The sequence below is a fragment of the Podarcis cretensis genome (genome assembly GCF_951804945.1).
Source record: "Podarcis cretensis genome assembly, chromosome: 13".
Classification (NCBI taxonomy): Eukaryota; Metazoa; Chordata; class Lepidosauria; order Squamata; family Lacertidae; genus Podarcis; species Podarcis cretensis.
Window position 1 is genome coordinate 23,554,611 of NC_137182.1, and position 13,142 is coordinate 23,567,752.

The 13,142-nt window shown below is 44.4% G+C and overlaps 1 protein-coding gene and 1 long non-coding RNA gene across 13 annotated transcripts in view; one reads left to right on the plus strand and one right to left on the minus strand.

The window, feature by feature from the left end:
• The window catches only part of SKAP1 (src kinase associated phosphoprotein 1), a 350,548-nt gene that overhangs the window by 255,535 nt on the left and 81,871 nt on the right, over positions 1 to 13,142 (plus strand). The window lies entirely within an intron of this gene.
• On the minus strand, positions 990 to 3,970 carry LOC307201145. Its single transcript, XR_013832583.1, has 3 exons — positions 3,843 to 3,970; positions 3,496 to 3,629; positions 990 to 1,108 (listed from the first exon to the last, which is right to left on the minus strand). It is a non-coding gene; the product is annotated as an uncharacterized lncRNA (long non-coding RNA).

A 13,142-nucleotide genomic window follows, 5' to 3' on the forward strand; every position in this document is an offset into this window, starting at 1 on the left:
TATCTGAAATAAGGAAAGAACTACACAGAGGCGAATAGGACGATGTCCTGGCAACTGCTACCACTACTTGCAGGCTGCCACTGCTACTGCCACCAGCTCCCGTCACCACCACGAAGTCTCACAAGTTGCCACTGCTTGTTCCACCACCGTGAGGCCTTGCAGGCTGCTGTTGCTACAGCTGCCCCCTCCCACTGCCTTCACAAGGACTTGCAGGCCACCATGATTGTGCCACCACTGCCAGGCCTTGCAGGTTGTCACCGCTACTACCGACATGTATTGTGGTTATGGCAAGCTGTTTCTGCCACTGCTGCTTCTGCCTCCTAGCAGGCCTGCTGGTGGTCTGGCAGTCCCAGATTATTTTTATCCACTATGACTCATCGCTGTAGTCTGGATTGTCCTAAATACCACCATTTGGTAGCCAAGCCCAAAACCAAAAGTCCTGTTGGGATGCATTTTGGCTTGCCTGGTGATGAAACTGAGTGTGTGATGATTGATAATATTGTCATTTATCTGTTTTAGACCCCTAGCAGTTGCAAGGACATTGTCCTGTTCACCTCTGTATAGTTCCATCCTTATTTCAGACATTGTGGTAGATTGCAATGTTTAGCTGGTGATATTGTGAGGTTTAGCTGTTGATAACACTGCTGTGTTTAGCTGGTGATTTATCGCGATGTTGAAAACCAGATATTGCTTAGCCCTTACACACATTGTGATTTGTGATATATTGCCAGCTCAAATATTATGAAACATTATCACGATGTGAACTTTAAACCAGTTTTGGACAATATGTTGATATATTGCCCAGCCCTAGTTCCCACCTATCTAAACACAGTCCCATCACTGTAGTTCACTGGCAAGGCCATGACTTATCAGAGGACAAGATTCATGGGCAAGACTGCTGAATCAGCTACATCACTAGAGCTTGAACAAAGGAGTAGGCAATAAAATAGATACACCAGCAAAATTGTGGCTGATACCGTGGCACATATACCTGGTCCTTGTGGCCCCAACCTTCCTGGAGTCTTAGTTGGTGTGGGAAGTACTTCCATGCAAATATCTTCATGAGGAAGCAGGACTAGGATGAGGCAGTTCCATGGGAGCATGAGGCCTATGGGATAAGCAGGCAGTATCAGGTCCAAGGCAAGAACAGGATGTTGAACAGCTCCAGGTGGGGGAGCCCTACTGGTTGGCATGGATTGTGTTCACATTGTCGCCTTAGAGAACATTGAACTTGTGCTTTTTTGATGTGCTTCACAGTTCTGGTTGCTGCTGTGTACACACCAGGGAATATTAAAAAGGGCGGAAATATTTTAATTTATGCAAAGGTGTTTATACCTTGACTAGAGAAAAATTAGGAACAGCTTAAGTTCTTCAATCATTTTGAAGCTGGTTTTAGAATCAACATATCAAGCAGTAGTATTTTAGAACAAAGAAAAGGATATTATGCATTTGGATAATGTTGTGTGAACACAGATTAAAAACCAAGCACTGGAAACACAAGGAGTGCACAGTAAATAGGAGTGTGAACACAGCCAGCTCCTGAGACAGCTATAGAAATTGTTTTCTGTGCAGGGAGCTAGAACCAACTGAAACCTTATGTAGGTTGACAAGACCCGAAGTATGGAATGCTCCACCTCGCTGGAGGGACTGGCCAGCTGGTTAAAGTGCCCTCACCTTATTTTGTAGTCTTTACCTTTTGTGAGAAAGAGGAGACAGAGATACTGCAGGGGTCTCATGAGTCAAAGAATGGTAACAGAGCTGTGTCTTCCAACTGGGAGGGCCCCAAATTACATTTGGATGGTTCTCCCTTGAGCACACAGTCTGAATGTCATTCTCATCAGAGTCCTTCATTGAGTAATGCAAGGTCTGTGGGTCATAATACCCTGTTCTGCAGTGAGAGCTCTTTGCATTATGTTGGCAGCTTCTAGCTGGTTCCTTTGAGGTCCCTATTCTTCGGGTTGTGGAGGTGACTTTGGGGTGTTCTGTACTAAAAGGAATAGTGTAGGCATAAATGTTTCCCTGTCTTCAACTTGTTCTGTGGATTGGCCTTCCTCAAAGGAGTTCTTGAGTTGATTTCATGATGCAAGAGGTCTGGTTATCCTTTCTGATTCTGACCCTAGGCGGTGATAGTTGCACCTTTGCAGGAATACAAGGTATTGCAGCGTACAAGGTACGGGTAGAGAAAAATTGCCAAATACAGAGCAATTTGCAGCTGCATGTGTTTTAGTAGCTTTGCGCTAATATTGATGCAAAATGGTCCACTTAGGCATGTGCTGAAGTTAGAGAGGGAGAGATCAGTCTGCTTGTATTCAATGCCCATTTTTAAGTGTTCCGTCATAAAATGTTAATTCGGTCAGTTTTGTCCTTTTTCTATGTTAAACTATTATTACAAAAAGTTGCATAAGAATTTACATTTATATACATATTTAAATATCTTCAAAAAAATTTCTATTTTATTTCCAAATCCATGTTTTTAAGCACAGTTTTTGAGGCGAGAAAATGTATTTGGAGAATTTTGTACTGCAAAATTTGGAGTAGTGCGAAAAGTAATTAGTTCTGATTTGCACATTAGTCCAGGAGGATGCAGATCAGGCCAGATCACATCAGAATTCCTTGCTTTCCTGCTCTCTCTCTGCACAACTCTCTCTTCAACTAGAGTTGAAGCTCTGCTGGAGGCTGGAGGAAGCACAGGAAAGTGGCTGCTGCTGTGCTACCTCCAACATCAGCTGCTAGGTGAGGAGGCTGAGCAGCCTAAGCAAAGCCCTGCTGTGCCCTCAGGTCTCTCTGGGGCTTCCTCTGCCCTCACTGACATCTTCTTCAGGCTCCAGGGAAGGTCTCCCCATGAGCCACAAGGACTCAGGCTCTCTGCTGCCACTTTTTGGTATGAGTCTGTCTGTCTGTCTGTCTATTTCCCAGAACTGCATGTAAGTAGAACATGCTTAAGTGGGGGAAGGTGTGTCCTGTACTATATCAAACAGTCTCAGCATTTGTTAGATTAGGGCAAAAGAGTGTCACCATATAATTTCTAAAATGAGAGAAAGACAAGGCACTCTGAACCTGCCTCAAGGCAGTGACTTCCTTGTTGCCTCACATAGTTTTGAGAAGTGGTACAGATCTAGGTCTGGAAAACCCCCAGTAGCTAGAGCAGTGACTTGGCAGGGGGAGATTCTCTGTTTCTTCCCTCCAGCATCCTGTCCACCTCCATCTTCAAGTTCAGTGATTCTGAAAGCTTCTGAAGCCAAGTCTCTGTGTAGATTGCAGCTAGACATTCAAGCCATTTTCCCTTCCCTTCCCCCAAGTCTCCCACCGATGTAGTGGAGCAGGCCTGCATACGGGGCAGATCCTCCAAGGAGCTGTGTTTTAATGTTGCAATTTGATTCAATTTTCCACTCTATAAAATTACCCATCATTGTTCGTTGCCTCCTAACAGACACCTTCACTCTTAATTTAACAATCCTATCGAATTCTGCCTCGGAAATTGGAAAAATTTATCACCTGTGAAATTTTATTTTTCCTTGGTTGTATCTGTTTTTGTAAAACTTCATTAGCGACGATGACTTGCTGAGGAAATTATCTTTCTCTCTCTCTGTCTCTCTCCTTCCTCTATCCCAGTCTCACTTCCTTTCATTCTTAAAAAAAGAATGAAAGAAACACTCAACCACAACTGAGATTTTTATTTCCATAATAAAAAAGAACAACAACAGCCCATACTTCACACAGACAGACAGAAAAAAACAAACAAACAAAACCTCTGCTGAATTTTCAGAATTGCCACATTGGTTCAGATCAGTGGTTTATTCTCCACAATTTCCTATCCCCTGATGGTGTGGTATTTTAGTTACCCAAAGGAAATTCACAAGAAGGGCATAGGGTAATTTCCAGGACCTTGTGTTGGTGTTCTGCACCTGGTAATTCAGGAATGGGGAACTTATGGTCCTCCAAATGCTGTTGGACCATAATTTCCATCACCCCTAAGCATTAGCCATGCTGCTTGGGATTTGGAGATCCATTGGTTCCCTATTCCTGAATGTCATTGTGATGTCATTGTGGCATTCTAGCCATCACTGCCCCTTGATTGGCTGCTTTGGTACACGGAATATACAGGGATGTTGTTGGTGGCTGCCCACTTTTCAATCACGTGACAACATAGGATGCCCAGTAGGGATCCCGGTCCAGCTATAGCTGCAAACAGTGCCAAATGCAAACAGCCACACTTGCAAAGATGCAATCTACTTTCAGTAGGCATTGGATTCTCTTGGGAGCTCCTGAGTAGACCCAACCTCAGCAGCATGGCTTACATTTGATGCCAAATTTAAACAGCACCAAATGCAAGCTGTATTTGGAAAGGATCAGTTGCAAGTGAAAGCTCCCCATTGTTTATTTGTGGCTGTGTATTTACCTGACCCTGACATCAGGTGTGTGGCCAGTGGGAAATGACATCTCATGTCAAATTAGGAGACCTGGGAAGTATAATTTGTTCCATGGCCAGTGATTCCCAACCCATGGTTTGGACTGTTGTTGTAAAATATCGAAAAAGAGCCCTGTGGACCTTAAGAACTTGGACATTTATTATCAAATAAACTTCTATGCCATACAGTCTTCTGGTGTTTGCTTGTAGTCTAAGTATGGATCTGTCTTTAGCAAATAGGGGTTTATATCTGGACTCCATTCCTCTCTGAGCAGGTCACCCAGTACAATGTAGAGGTGGATTTTTTAAACAGATTTTTAACAGATGCTTGGGCAATAGGCTGAACTTGTGGAATACAAGTTAAACAAGTGGCATGATTGCAGCACCAATACTATAATTAAATGCAGTGCATGCTTGTTTTGCAGCCTTAAACTGGTACCTTACACAGGAACAGTCCTCTGTGATATGCACACGCACATATTATGGGTGGGCAAGAGTGAAGGAAGTCAGGTTGGAGGGCATATTGAGTCTGTTTTTCAGCCTTAGTGTGGAAGCCGGACCAGTGAGCAGTTTGCTGGCAGCACCTTCCTGAGTTAAAACGTGAATGGCTTCTTTCCTGAAAGCTTCCATCCATCAAAAGCTTTTAGGGGCACTGTGCAACTGGGAAAGCCTGGCATTTAATTATGATATTAATGTTTCAACTGCAATCCTTCAAGTTGTCTGCCTTAGATCCCACTCTTTCAGCCTGCAGCCAAAGCCCTGACTGAGGCAACTTAAAACTTGCACCCCTGCATTGTACAGGACAACCTGCTCAGTGTATAGTTTAGCAAAGAAGAAGAATCTTACCTCCTTATCCTTCCTTGTGGGAGGATCCTAGCACACATACTTTGTATGCAGAAGGTTCCAGGTAAAATCCCTGGAAGTCTTTGCATAAAAAGCATATCCAGGTAGAAAAGATCAGGTAGCAGATTGTAATGGTATAGTGTGGTTACTCGTGCGTAAACTGCCTCCACTCCAATTAGATGGTTTGCTCAAACATGTTTAGGGTTAGAGCTCGCCCTCCATGACCTGTTAGTCACTTGCAGAATCTGCCAGTGGGCGTTTCTTGAATCTCTTCCAGCATAAAAGCTGCTTGACCCCAAGTCTCCGCCTATGTTCTCTGCGCGGAACGCGTCTGCGCAAGTAAGGGGATGGCAAGGGCGTGCCAGCGCTCTCTCCGCTGTTTTCGGTTGAAGGGTCTTGGAGCCCTGACACCGATTCCTCCATCTCCTCTCTATTGGTGTCACACTGAATTCCTTCCCCCTGACTGGTTCCCTCTCCGGCATTGCTCTGGAGCCCTGCCTCCGCTTTTCGCTCTGATGTCAGTTCCCTGACACAGATGAAAGAGTCTCTGTCTTAACTCCTGGAGGGCTGTTCTCTGCCAGAGTGGGCAGCTGCCTTCTACAGATGCTGGCAAGTGAATCTGGGAACCTTCTGCATGCAAAACATGCACCCTGCCATTGAGCATTGTCTCTTCCCAGAACAGCATACAGTGACTACATTGGTGGATGCATACCCTAAGTAGGGATGGCTCAGACATAGACTACACCCATGGCTTGGTGTCTGGTGGTTTGGTGTGCTCATCTCTTGATGCCTTGCAGCTGATTGTAGCAATAGAAATGATTGAAAAGCACTGTATTTATGGCAACATGGAGGTTCTGGCTATAGTGTATATTATTTGTTGGTGCATTCACCTATGAAAACTGTTGCTTCGGTGTTGCAGTCTTTGAATGATGACTTCTCATCTGTGAAACAGCCCATTGCTCATAAATATCATTATTATCAAGTTATGCATCACTAGGGCTCATTTGAATCAGGGTTCTTCAACACTTAGCCTGGAGCTTGGCCTCTGGCTTTTCTCAAAATTGCAGTCTTTAGTCCAGAAATTTTAGCTCTCACCTCAGGTGTTTGGTGGCCATTTGTGGTGGTTCACAATGCTAAGGTAAAGGTACTTGGTACATGTGCTAAGCTAGGCATTTCTTACTATGCATCACATCCAACAGCTGAGCCCTTTTGCATGAAAAAGAGTTTCTCGAGCTAGATCTGGGGAAGTCCAGCTGAAATTAAGTCCTGCATACTTCTTCTGGGAAGACAGGTTGGACTAGAAAACTCTTGGATAATTTTCCAAGTTCTTTTTGGTGTCACACTTCCTTTTCTTTACCTTCTTGGATTTCAAAACGATGCAGAGAATACATGGAGGCAGTTGAGGAGACGTTTCTGGTGAAATTTGGCTCTGTTTGGGGCCAAGGACTTAGACCCAGCAAACTGCCCTGAACCCATTAAGAAAGCTCTGCTAATGCAGTTTGCAAAGCAGCCTGAGATGAAAAGAAGAGTGGAGTTTCCAGTAAAGCAGAGAGAAGGCGAGACAGAAGAATCTCCTTGGGGGAATGTCTGGGGTTCACTCAGCTAAACAGCTTTGCTGAGCAATTTGAGCTGTTGGCAAGGGAGGGCCAAATGCTCACTAACCTTGTTCAAGGAGACAAGGAATTTGATGGGCAGTGTTTTCTAACATGTTAAGGATTCTAAAACTTAAACCTGGAACCTCATAACCTGACATAACCTAGTGATCTCTTTGATACTATCTGTGGAACTTCGACCCTGCTACTGGTTGTATGAAGCCTCTAGATTCACCAAGTTTTTCCATTACGTTTTATAGTCATGGGAAATTCAAGTGCCTTTTCCTGAGACTCTCTTGTGAAAATGACCAGAGTGTAAAAAATAAAAGATGAAGTAAGCACCACCTTTGAAGGTCTATGTGTGCTCAGATCTTGGACCCTCTTCAGGCAAAGAAAACATAAGGGATGTTCACCATGGGCCCAGCAATTGGTAGTTAGTCTAAGGGCTACAGCCTTTTGCCCTTGCTTGGTTGATAGAACACAATGCCTGCTGTTCTTCTGTGTTGGATAACTGTCCTCAGGGACCCTGGAAGGGAGGATTCCAGTACTGAATTTGTGTCTGGTTGTTCAATACCCCGAAGTCATTGACTGGCTGGATGCAGAGGAGTGGTCAGAGGCACCAGCTAGCAAATCCCCAGGAGAACCCCCCAGGAAAGAAGGCTCAGAGCCAGGGGATTGGTGGTGGGGCAATGATGAGTGGTCAGAGGGAGAAGTAGGAGCAGAGTGAGAGGAGGAGGCGTTGGAAGCTGAAGAGGCAACAGGGTTTAGTGAGCAGGAAGAGGCGGTAGCAGAGAGTGGTTCAGACTCAGAGGCAAGAGAGGAGGTGGGGCCAGGAGACAAAGATGGGGCAGGCTGTGTAAGAATCCAGGGAGTTTTCCCTTCCTGCTGTGACCAGCTCCTCTCACCATGGTCTCCCAGAACACAGAGAAAAATTAAGAGGGCAGAGCAAAGAGAGGCAAGATGGCAGAGCTTTAGGCTTCTAAAGAAGGAACTGGGGTAGGAGCCTTAGAGAGTGGTGGGAAGGCGGGGACCTTTAGTCCTCAGAACTGCCTCATTGGGGCAAAACCTACTGAGAAGAGTTGCTGTGACCATTAGGCATGTGCTGTTTTGGTTTCTTTGAATAAAGAGTTAACTTCACTGACACTGTTATTTTTTATTGCTGACCTGCTCGTGACTCTGGCTCCTGATACCCAACCTAGCCCTGCAGGTTTCCCACAACCAGGCCTAGGACCAACAACTGGCATCTTTGGGAGCTGCTAATGGCACGCTTCCAATGCAGCCATTGTCCTAGGCCCGTTTCCCATCAATCTTTCAATAAAGACTGTATCTGCCATTATATTTGCTCATAGCATTCTGAAGTGACACTACATCACTCCAGAGCATTGTGGGCAATTACAGTGGCATACTTCAGGGTACATCAGAGAAGAGCCAATAAACATGGAAACAGATAGGTAGGGATGAACCAGAGGATCCACCAATGGGGAGGGGGCACCAGAGAACCCCCTCAAACCAAGAGCCAGTTATTGCCCACAATAAGCTTTTAGAGGCTGCTGCTCAATTCCCAACCATGTGAATCCATCTAACATATTGTTTGCTCTCTTCCTCCCTGTTTTGCTGTTTATTGCTTTGGTTGTTTTCACAACCAACGTTTGGATTTTTGTAGTGTCTGTAAATCAAATGGTAAAGCCACAAGGGTTGGTCATATGTGGATTCATTTTGACATGGTTCTGGCTGGGGCTGATGGGAGTTGAAGTTCAAAACATATAGAGGGCACCAGGTTGAGGAAAGCTGTGTTAAAAGAATTGCTTAATAGTTCTGATGAAGTTCTCATCTATACTTGGTCAGTTGCCTAGATGGGAGGCCTCCCAGAAACCCCTCTATGTACTGCCAAGGGCTCCTTAGAGGATGATCATGATGCAGACCTAGCAAATAAATGAACAATATTGAGAAACTCAAAAGAAGAATGCAGCGGGAGGAATTCTTGATATATTTAGAAACTGCAGAGAAGCAGTTGGCGTTTGGTGGTATTGTTTTTAAAACAAACTACAGTCATACCTTAGGTTGAAGTAGCTTCGGGGTAAGTATTTTCGGGTTGTGCACTGCGGCAACCTGGAAGTAACGGAGCATGTTACTTCCGGGTTTCGCCGCTCGCACATGCGCAGATGGTCAAAATGACGTCATGCGCAGAAGTGGCGAATTGCCACCCGCGTGGACGTGGGTTGCGTTCGCTTCTGGATGCGAATGAGGCTCCAGAACGGATCCCGTTCACATCCAGAGGTACCACTGTATTTTTTGTATTGTAGTCACTCAGTGTGCTGATTGTAGATATGGGTGCTCCTGAAGAACAATCATGTGAGGTCCGAAACATTCTCTAAATGATGTCCCTTGGCTTAGATCTACCAGAGCAAGCTTGAATGTAATATGCGTGGCCTGTGCCATTTTAGAGGTGATTCCTGCTGGCTCTGCCACAAGTAGGAAAAGGTCTGCCAGGTTCAAGAGATGGTTGAGGGCTGGCAGCAGCACTCTTTTAGTTTGGTCAGCACGAAGCCTGAAAAAACTGGCCTAACCCTTCCACTGTTCAGCGAAGGATGAGCAACCCTGTATTTTCCATTTACTCTCTTTATCACATCATAGCATTGCCTGGAAGGATATTAATCAAGCTTTGATTGTTCAATTATTGTTAGGTTTTTTTGTCTACTTTTCTGTGTGTGCACATTTTTTTTAAGTCATTGTAATAAGTTAACATTTACGGTTCTCCTTCACAGATCCACAGAGCAGGCAAGGGGTGGGGGTGGGGGTGGGGTGGGTGGGAAAGGCACTCTCAATAATTTATTTTAAAATCAATGCTAATGAGGTTGTGTCTCGTCATTGGCCTGAGTTTTACAATCAAGCCTGATTTATTTAGAAAAGATCTTTGGTGCCACTTTCCCATCTAACGGTGGGGGTGGAACAGGGCAGGGAGAGCTGTTTCTGTGACCCTCCAACTTCAGATCCAATTCTAAATTCACAGAGGGATGAACTGACCAGGTTTGCATTGATTTGAATGGAGAGTAAGAGACAGCTGTGCCCTAGACAAAGTGGTGGTGGGGAGAAGCTTTGGCTTCCAGAAAGTGCAGCATGGCAGGTTGTCCAGCACACTTTGCACTAATTCTATGATATTAGCAAAAGATCTGTTTCTGAGTCTGACCAGCTTTGCATCTGACCTTCTGTCAGATATCTTGTTTTGTTTACTGAAAACTAGAGCTCTGTGCCCCAGAGGTGCTGGATTTCATACCAGAACCAGAATTGTCTTCCGGGTTTAAATTTCCTTATGTTAAACAAAGAAATAAATGAGAACCAGAATTTGGCCTCCCAAGTGTTTCAGTTTTCATTTTTAGAAGCAGGCTTCCAGGCCTTGAGACTTCAAACACAGGCTGGTGACATTTTGATGGGACTGAATGGAGTTGCTCTTGGTCTTAAGTAGCTCATGAAAGTGATACCTTAATGTTGGGCATCACACAAGTAAAGCAGAATAATGTTTGTGCACAGTAACATACACACCTTCAGTTACTGCTGGGGAAGAACCATTTCTTCATGCCAACACAGCTTTTATCTTGTGAATACAGATGTCTATTTGCTAAGTGATAAAATACCAGCTTGTCTTCCCATGTGATGGGGAAATTTTTTTGCCACACATCTGCACTTGATCAGCAATCTAGGAAAGAGGCAGTATGATAATTCTGCTTACTGTCCTTGGTGGGATGATACAGACAACCAGCTTACCAAGTGGTTAAATTCATCCTGTGTTAAGTTATCACGGCAAATGATCTGTGTTTGGCCTCTGTTTTCCTGTTAGTCTCTTAACCCATACTGCCTTCTGGAATGCATTCCCCCCTTGTGCTAAGTCCGTCCTTCCGCATCCACACGCATTCAGCCCTCCTCCCTTTTCCTCTTCCCATGGCCTCCATCATCTCCTGACAGTGTGTTTCATTCATTGTCTTCTCTTTAGTGAGACCGGAGATACTTGTCAAAGCTAAGGAAGCTTTCCCGCTTGTGTTATGCTTATAAAGTGCCATGTAAATTTATGACGCTATAACAAGTGATTGCTATTACTGCCTTAAATAACAATTGATAGGTTTATGGGGCATATTTTAAAATACTACCTCCCTCTGCTAGCAGGTGATAACCCATTTTCCTGTTCTATATGTTAAGCTTTCGCATGTAGGTTGTTGTTCCCGAACAGCATAGGGATGAGTGCTGTTTCTAACGTTGCTGTACTGACATGCTGCCACTGAAATTTTATTCTGTATGGTCAGGGTTCCACGTGGCTGTGGAAACATCTGAAATCAGCTTCCCATGTGGCTTGCCCAAACTGCCCAATAAATAGCCAGGTGGTCATGTGATCAGGAAGTATGGCACTTAAATGGGTTCTTAACCACGCCAAGCCAAGTACAAATGCAGACAATGTCACAGTCAAATGGGGAACTTGAGTATGCAGAAGTGAGTTTTGGCAGTAGTGACACCTGAATTAGACCATTGGGTCGCTTCACTCTTAATATTTGTATGTAGTGTTGGCATTAATATAATGTATGTTAATATGTGGCTTTGGTAGGAGTGAGATAGGAGAGCTGTTTTCTCCAAAACTTGCTTTAGGGCAGAAGATACTTGTGATTTCCAATGCAGTGAATCTACGCTCAAACTACCAGCACCACACCTAAGATGTTACTTCTGTTATAGCTGTAAGCCAGCCAAGGTTAGAAACAGTTTAGTGAGATAGTTGAAAAGAGATCAGAAGAGGCTTTTCAGGGGTTTGCATTATTTCATTATTTCAAAACCACACATAACCTGTTTGACCAGGGATAACTGTGGGGCAAAATAAATGTGTTCACACACCATGAGAAGTGAACTTTCTTAGAGATTATTGTCTGTCATAGTCTCTATTAAGCTCATAGCAGAAGAACGATTTGAGCCAAGGACTCAACCTTTTCACAAGTCAGTTTATTAACCATTGCCCTGCTTTAATTCTATGAAGTCATCATAGATGACTTTTTAGCATGTAGCCCTAGTCATAAATAAGCAGCCAGTGGGCTGTGGTAGTAAACAGGAAGGATGCATGTCCCATGCCGGCTTTAGGACCACTTCAAATGTTGCAAAACTCCTAAAACAGGAAAACAAGGCTGCAACTGGTGTATTCTGTATAGTGATCTCACACTTGGGTTTATTGCTGCTTGTAGATAATGAACAAACATGGGGCGTATTGCTGACCACAATGTCTCTTCAGTTGGAAAATACATTTACAGTGGTACCTCGGGTTACACACGCTTCAGGTTACAGACTCCACTAACCCAGAAATAATGCTTCAGGTTAAGAACTTTGCTTCAGGATGAGAACAGAAATCGTGCTCCGGCGGCACGGCAGCAACAGGAGGCCCCATTAGCTAAAGTGGTGCTTCAGGTTAAGAACAGTTTCAGGTTAAGAACGGACCTCTGGAACAAATTAAGTACTTAACCTGAGGTACCACTGTATGTGTATTTGCTAGATGTTGCCATCTACAGAGGGTGCGTGGTAATGCCTACATGAGAATTCTTCCCATATAAGAATTTTGCATTATAAAACATCTCTCAGAAGTGGGGAAGGCAGTGAGAGTCACATAGCCATCTGTGTGAGGGCTAAACTAGACATGATGCAGGAGGTCTGTGGTGGACTGGGGGGGGGGGAGTTACTAATTAGCAGCCTCACACTGTTGCTTTGAAGTTGAGGGAACTAGCACTGCAGGAGGATTGGTTTAACCACATCCTCCCATCCCATTTCCCTGATTCAAATTCCTTTACGCTGAAACTGCTGTTAGCTCTGTAGAGCATGGAGGGAGGGAGACAGGTACCACTTTCTAAAAAGAGCAGCAAATAATTTTAGCCACATGCCTGGAACTGAGGCAAACCATTCAATCTGGTAGCTTTACAAGTGTTGTTTGAATGGGGGGGGGGCGGAGGGGCGGGAATGGTTGAAAACTTTACCCGCTGTTTCTAGGCTCCTCTGTGTGTACCATCATAGGCTTACTAAGGTTGTATTTACGGGATTGGTTATGATCTGAGCAGAATCCTCTTAGTCTCTTCAGGTTCCAGGTCTGAATTTCTGTACCTCATCACATAAGGAGCATGTGGCTTTAAAGCCATAATCAGGTTGTGTTTTGTCCCCTGATGCTGTCCACATAAAATACCTCTGCAGGCCCATTCAAAGACATTTTGCTGCCCAGAGGAAAGAACAGAGTTGTATCCACTCCCATTCTGTGTACAGAAGCTGACAGACTTTGTGTCAATCGA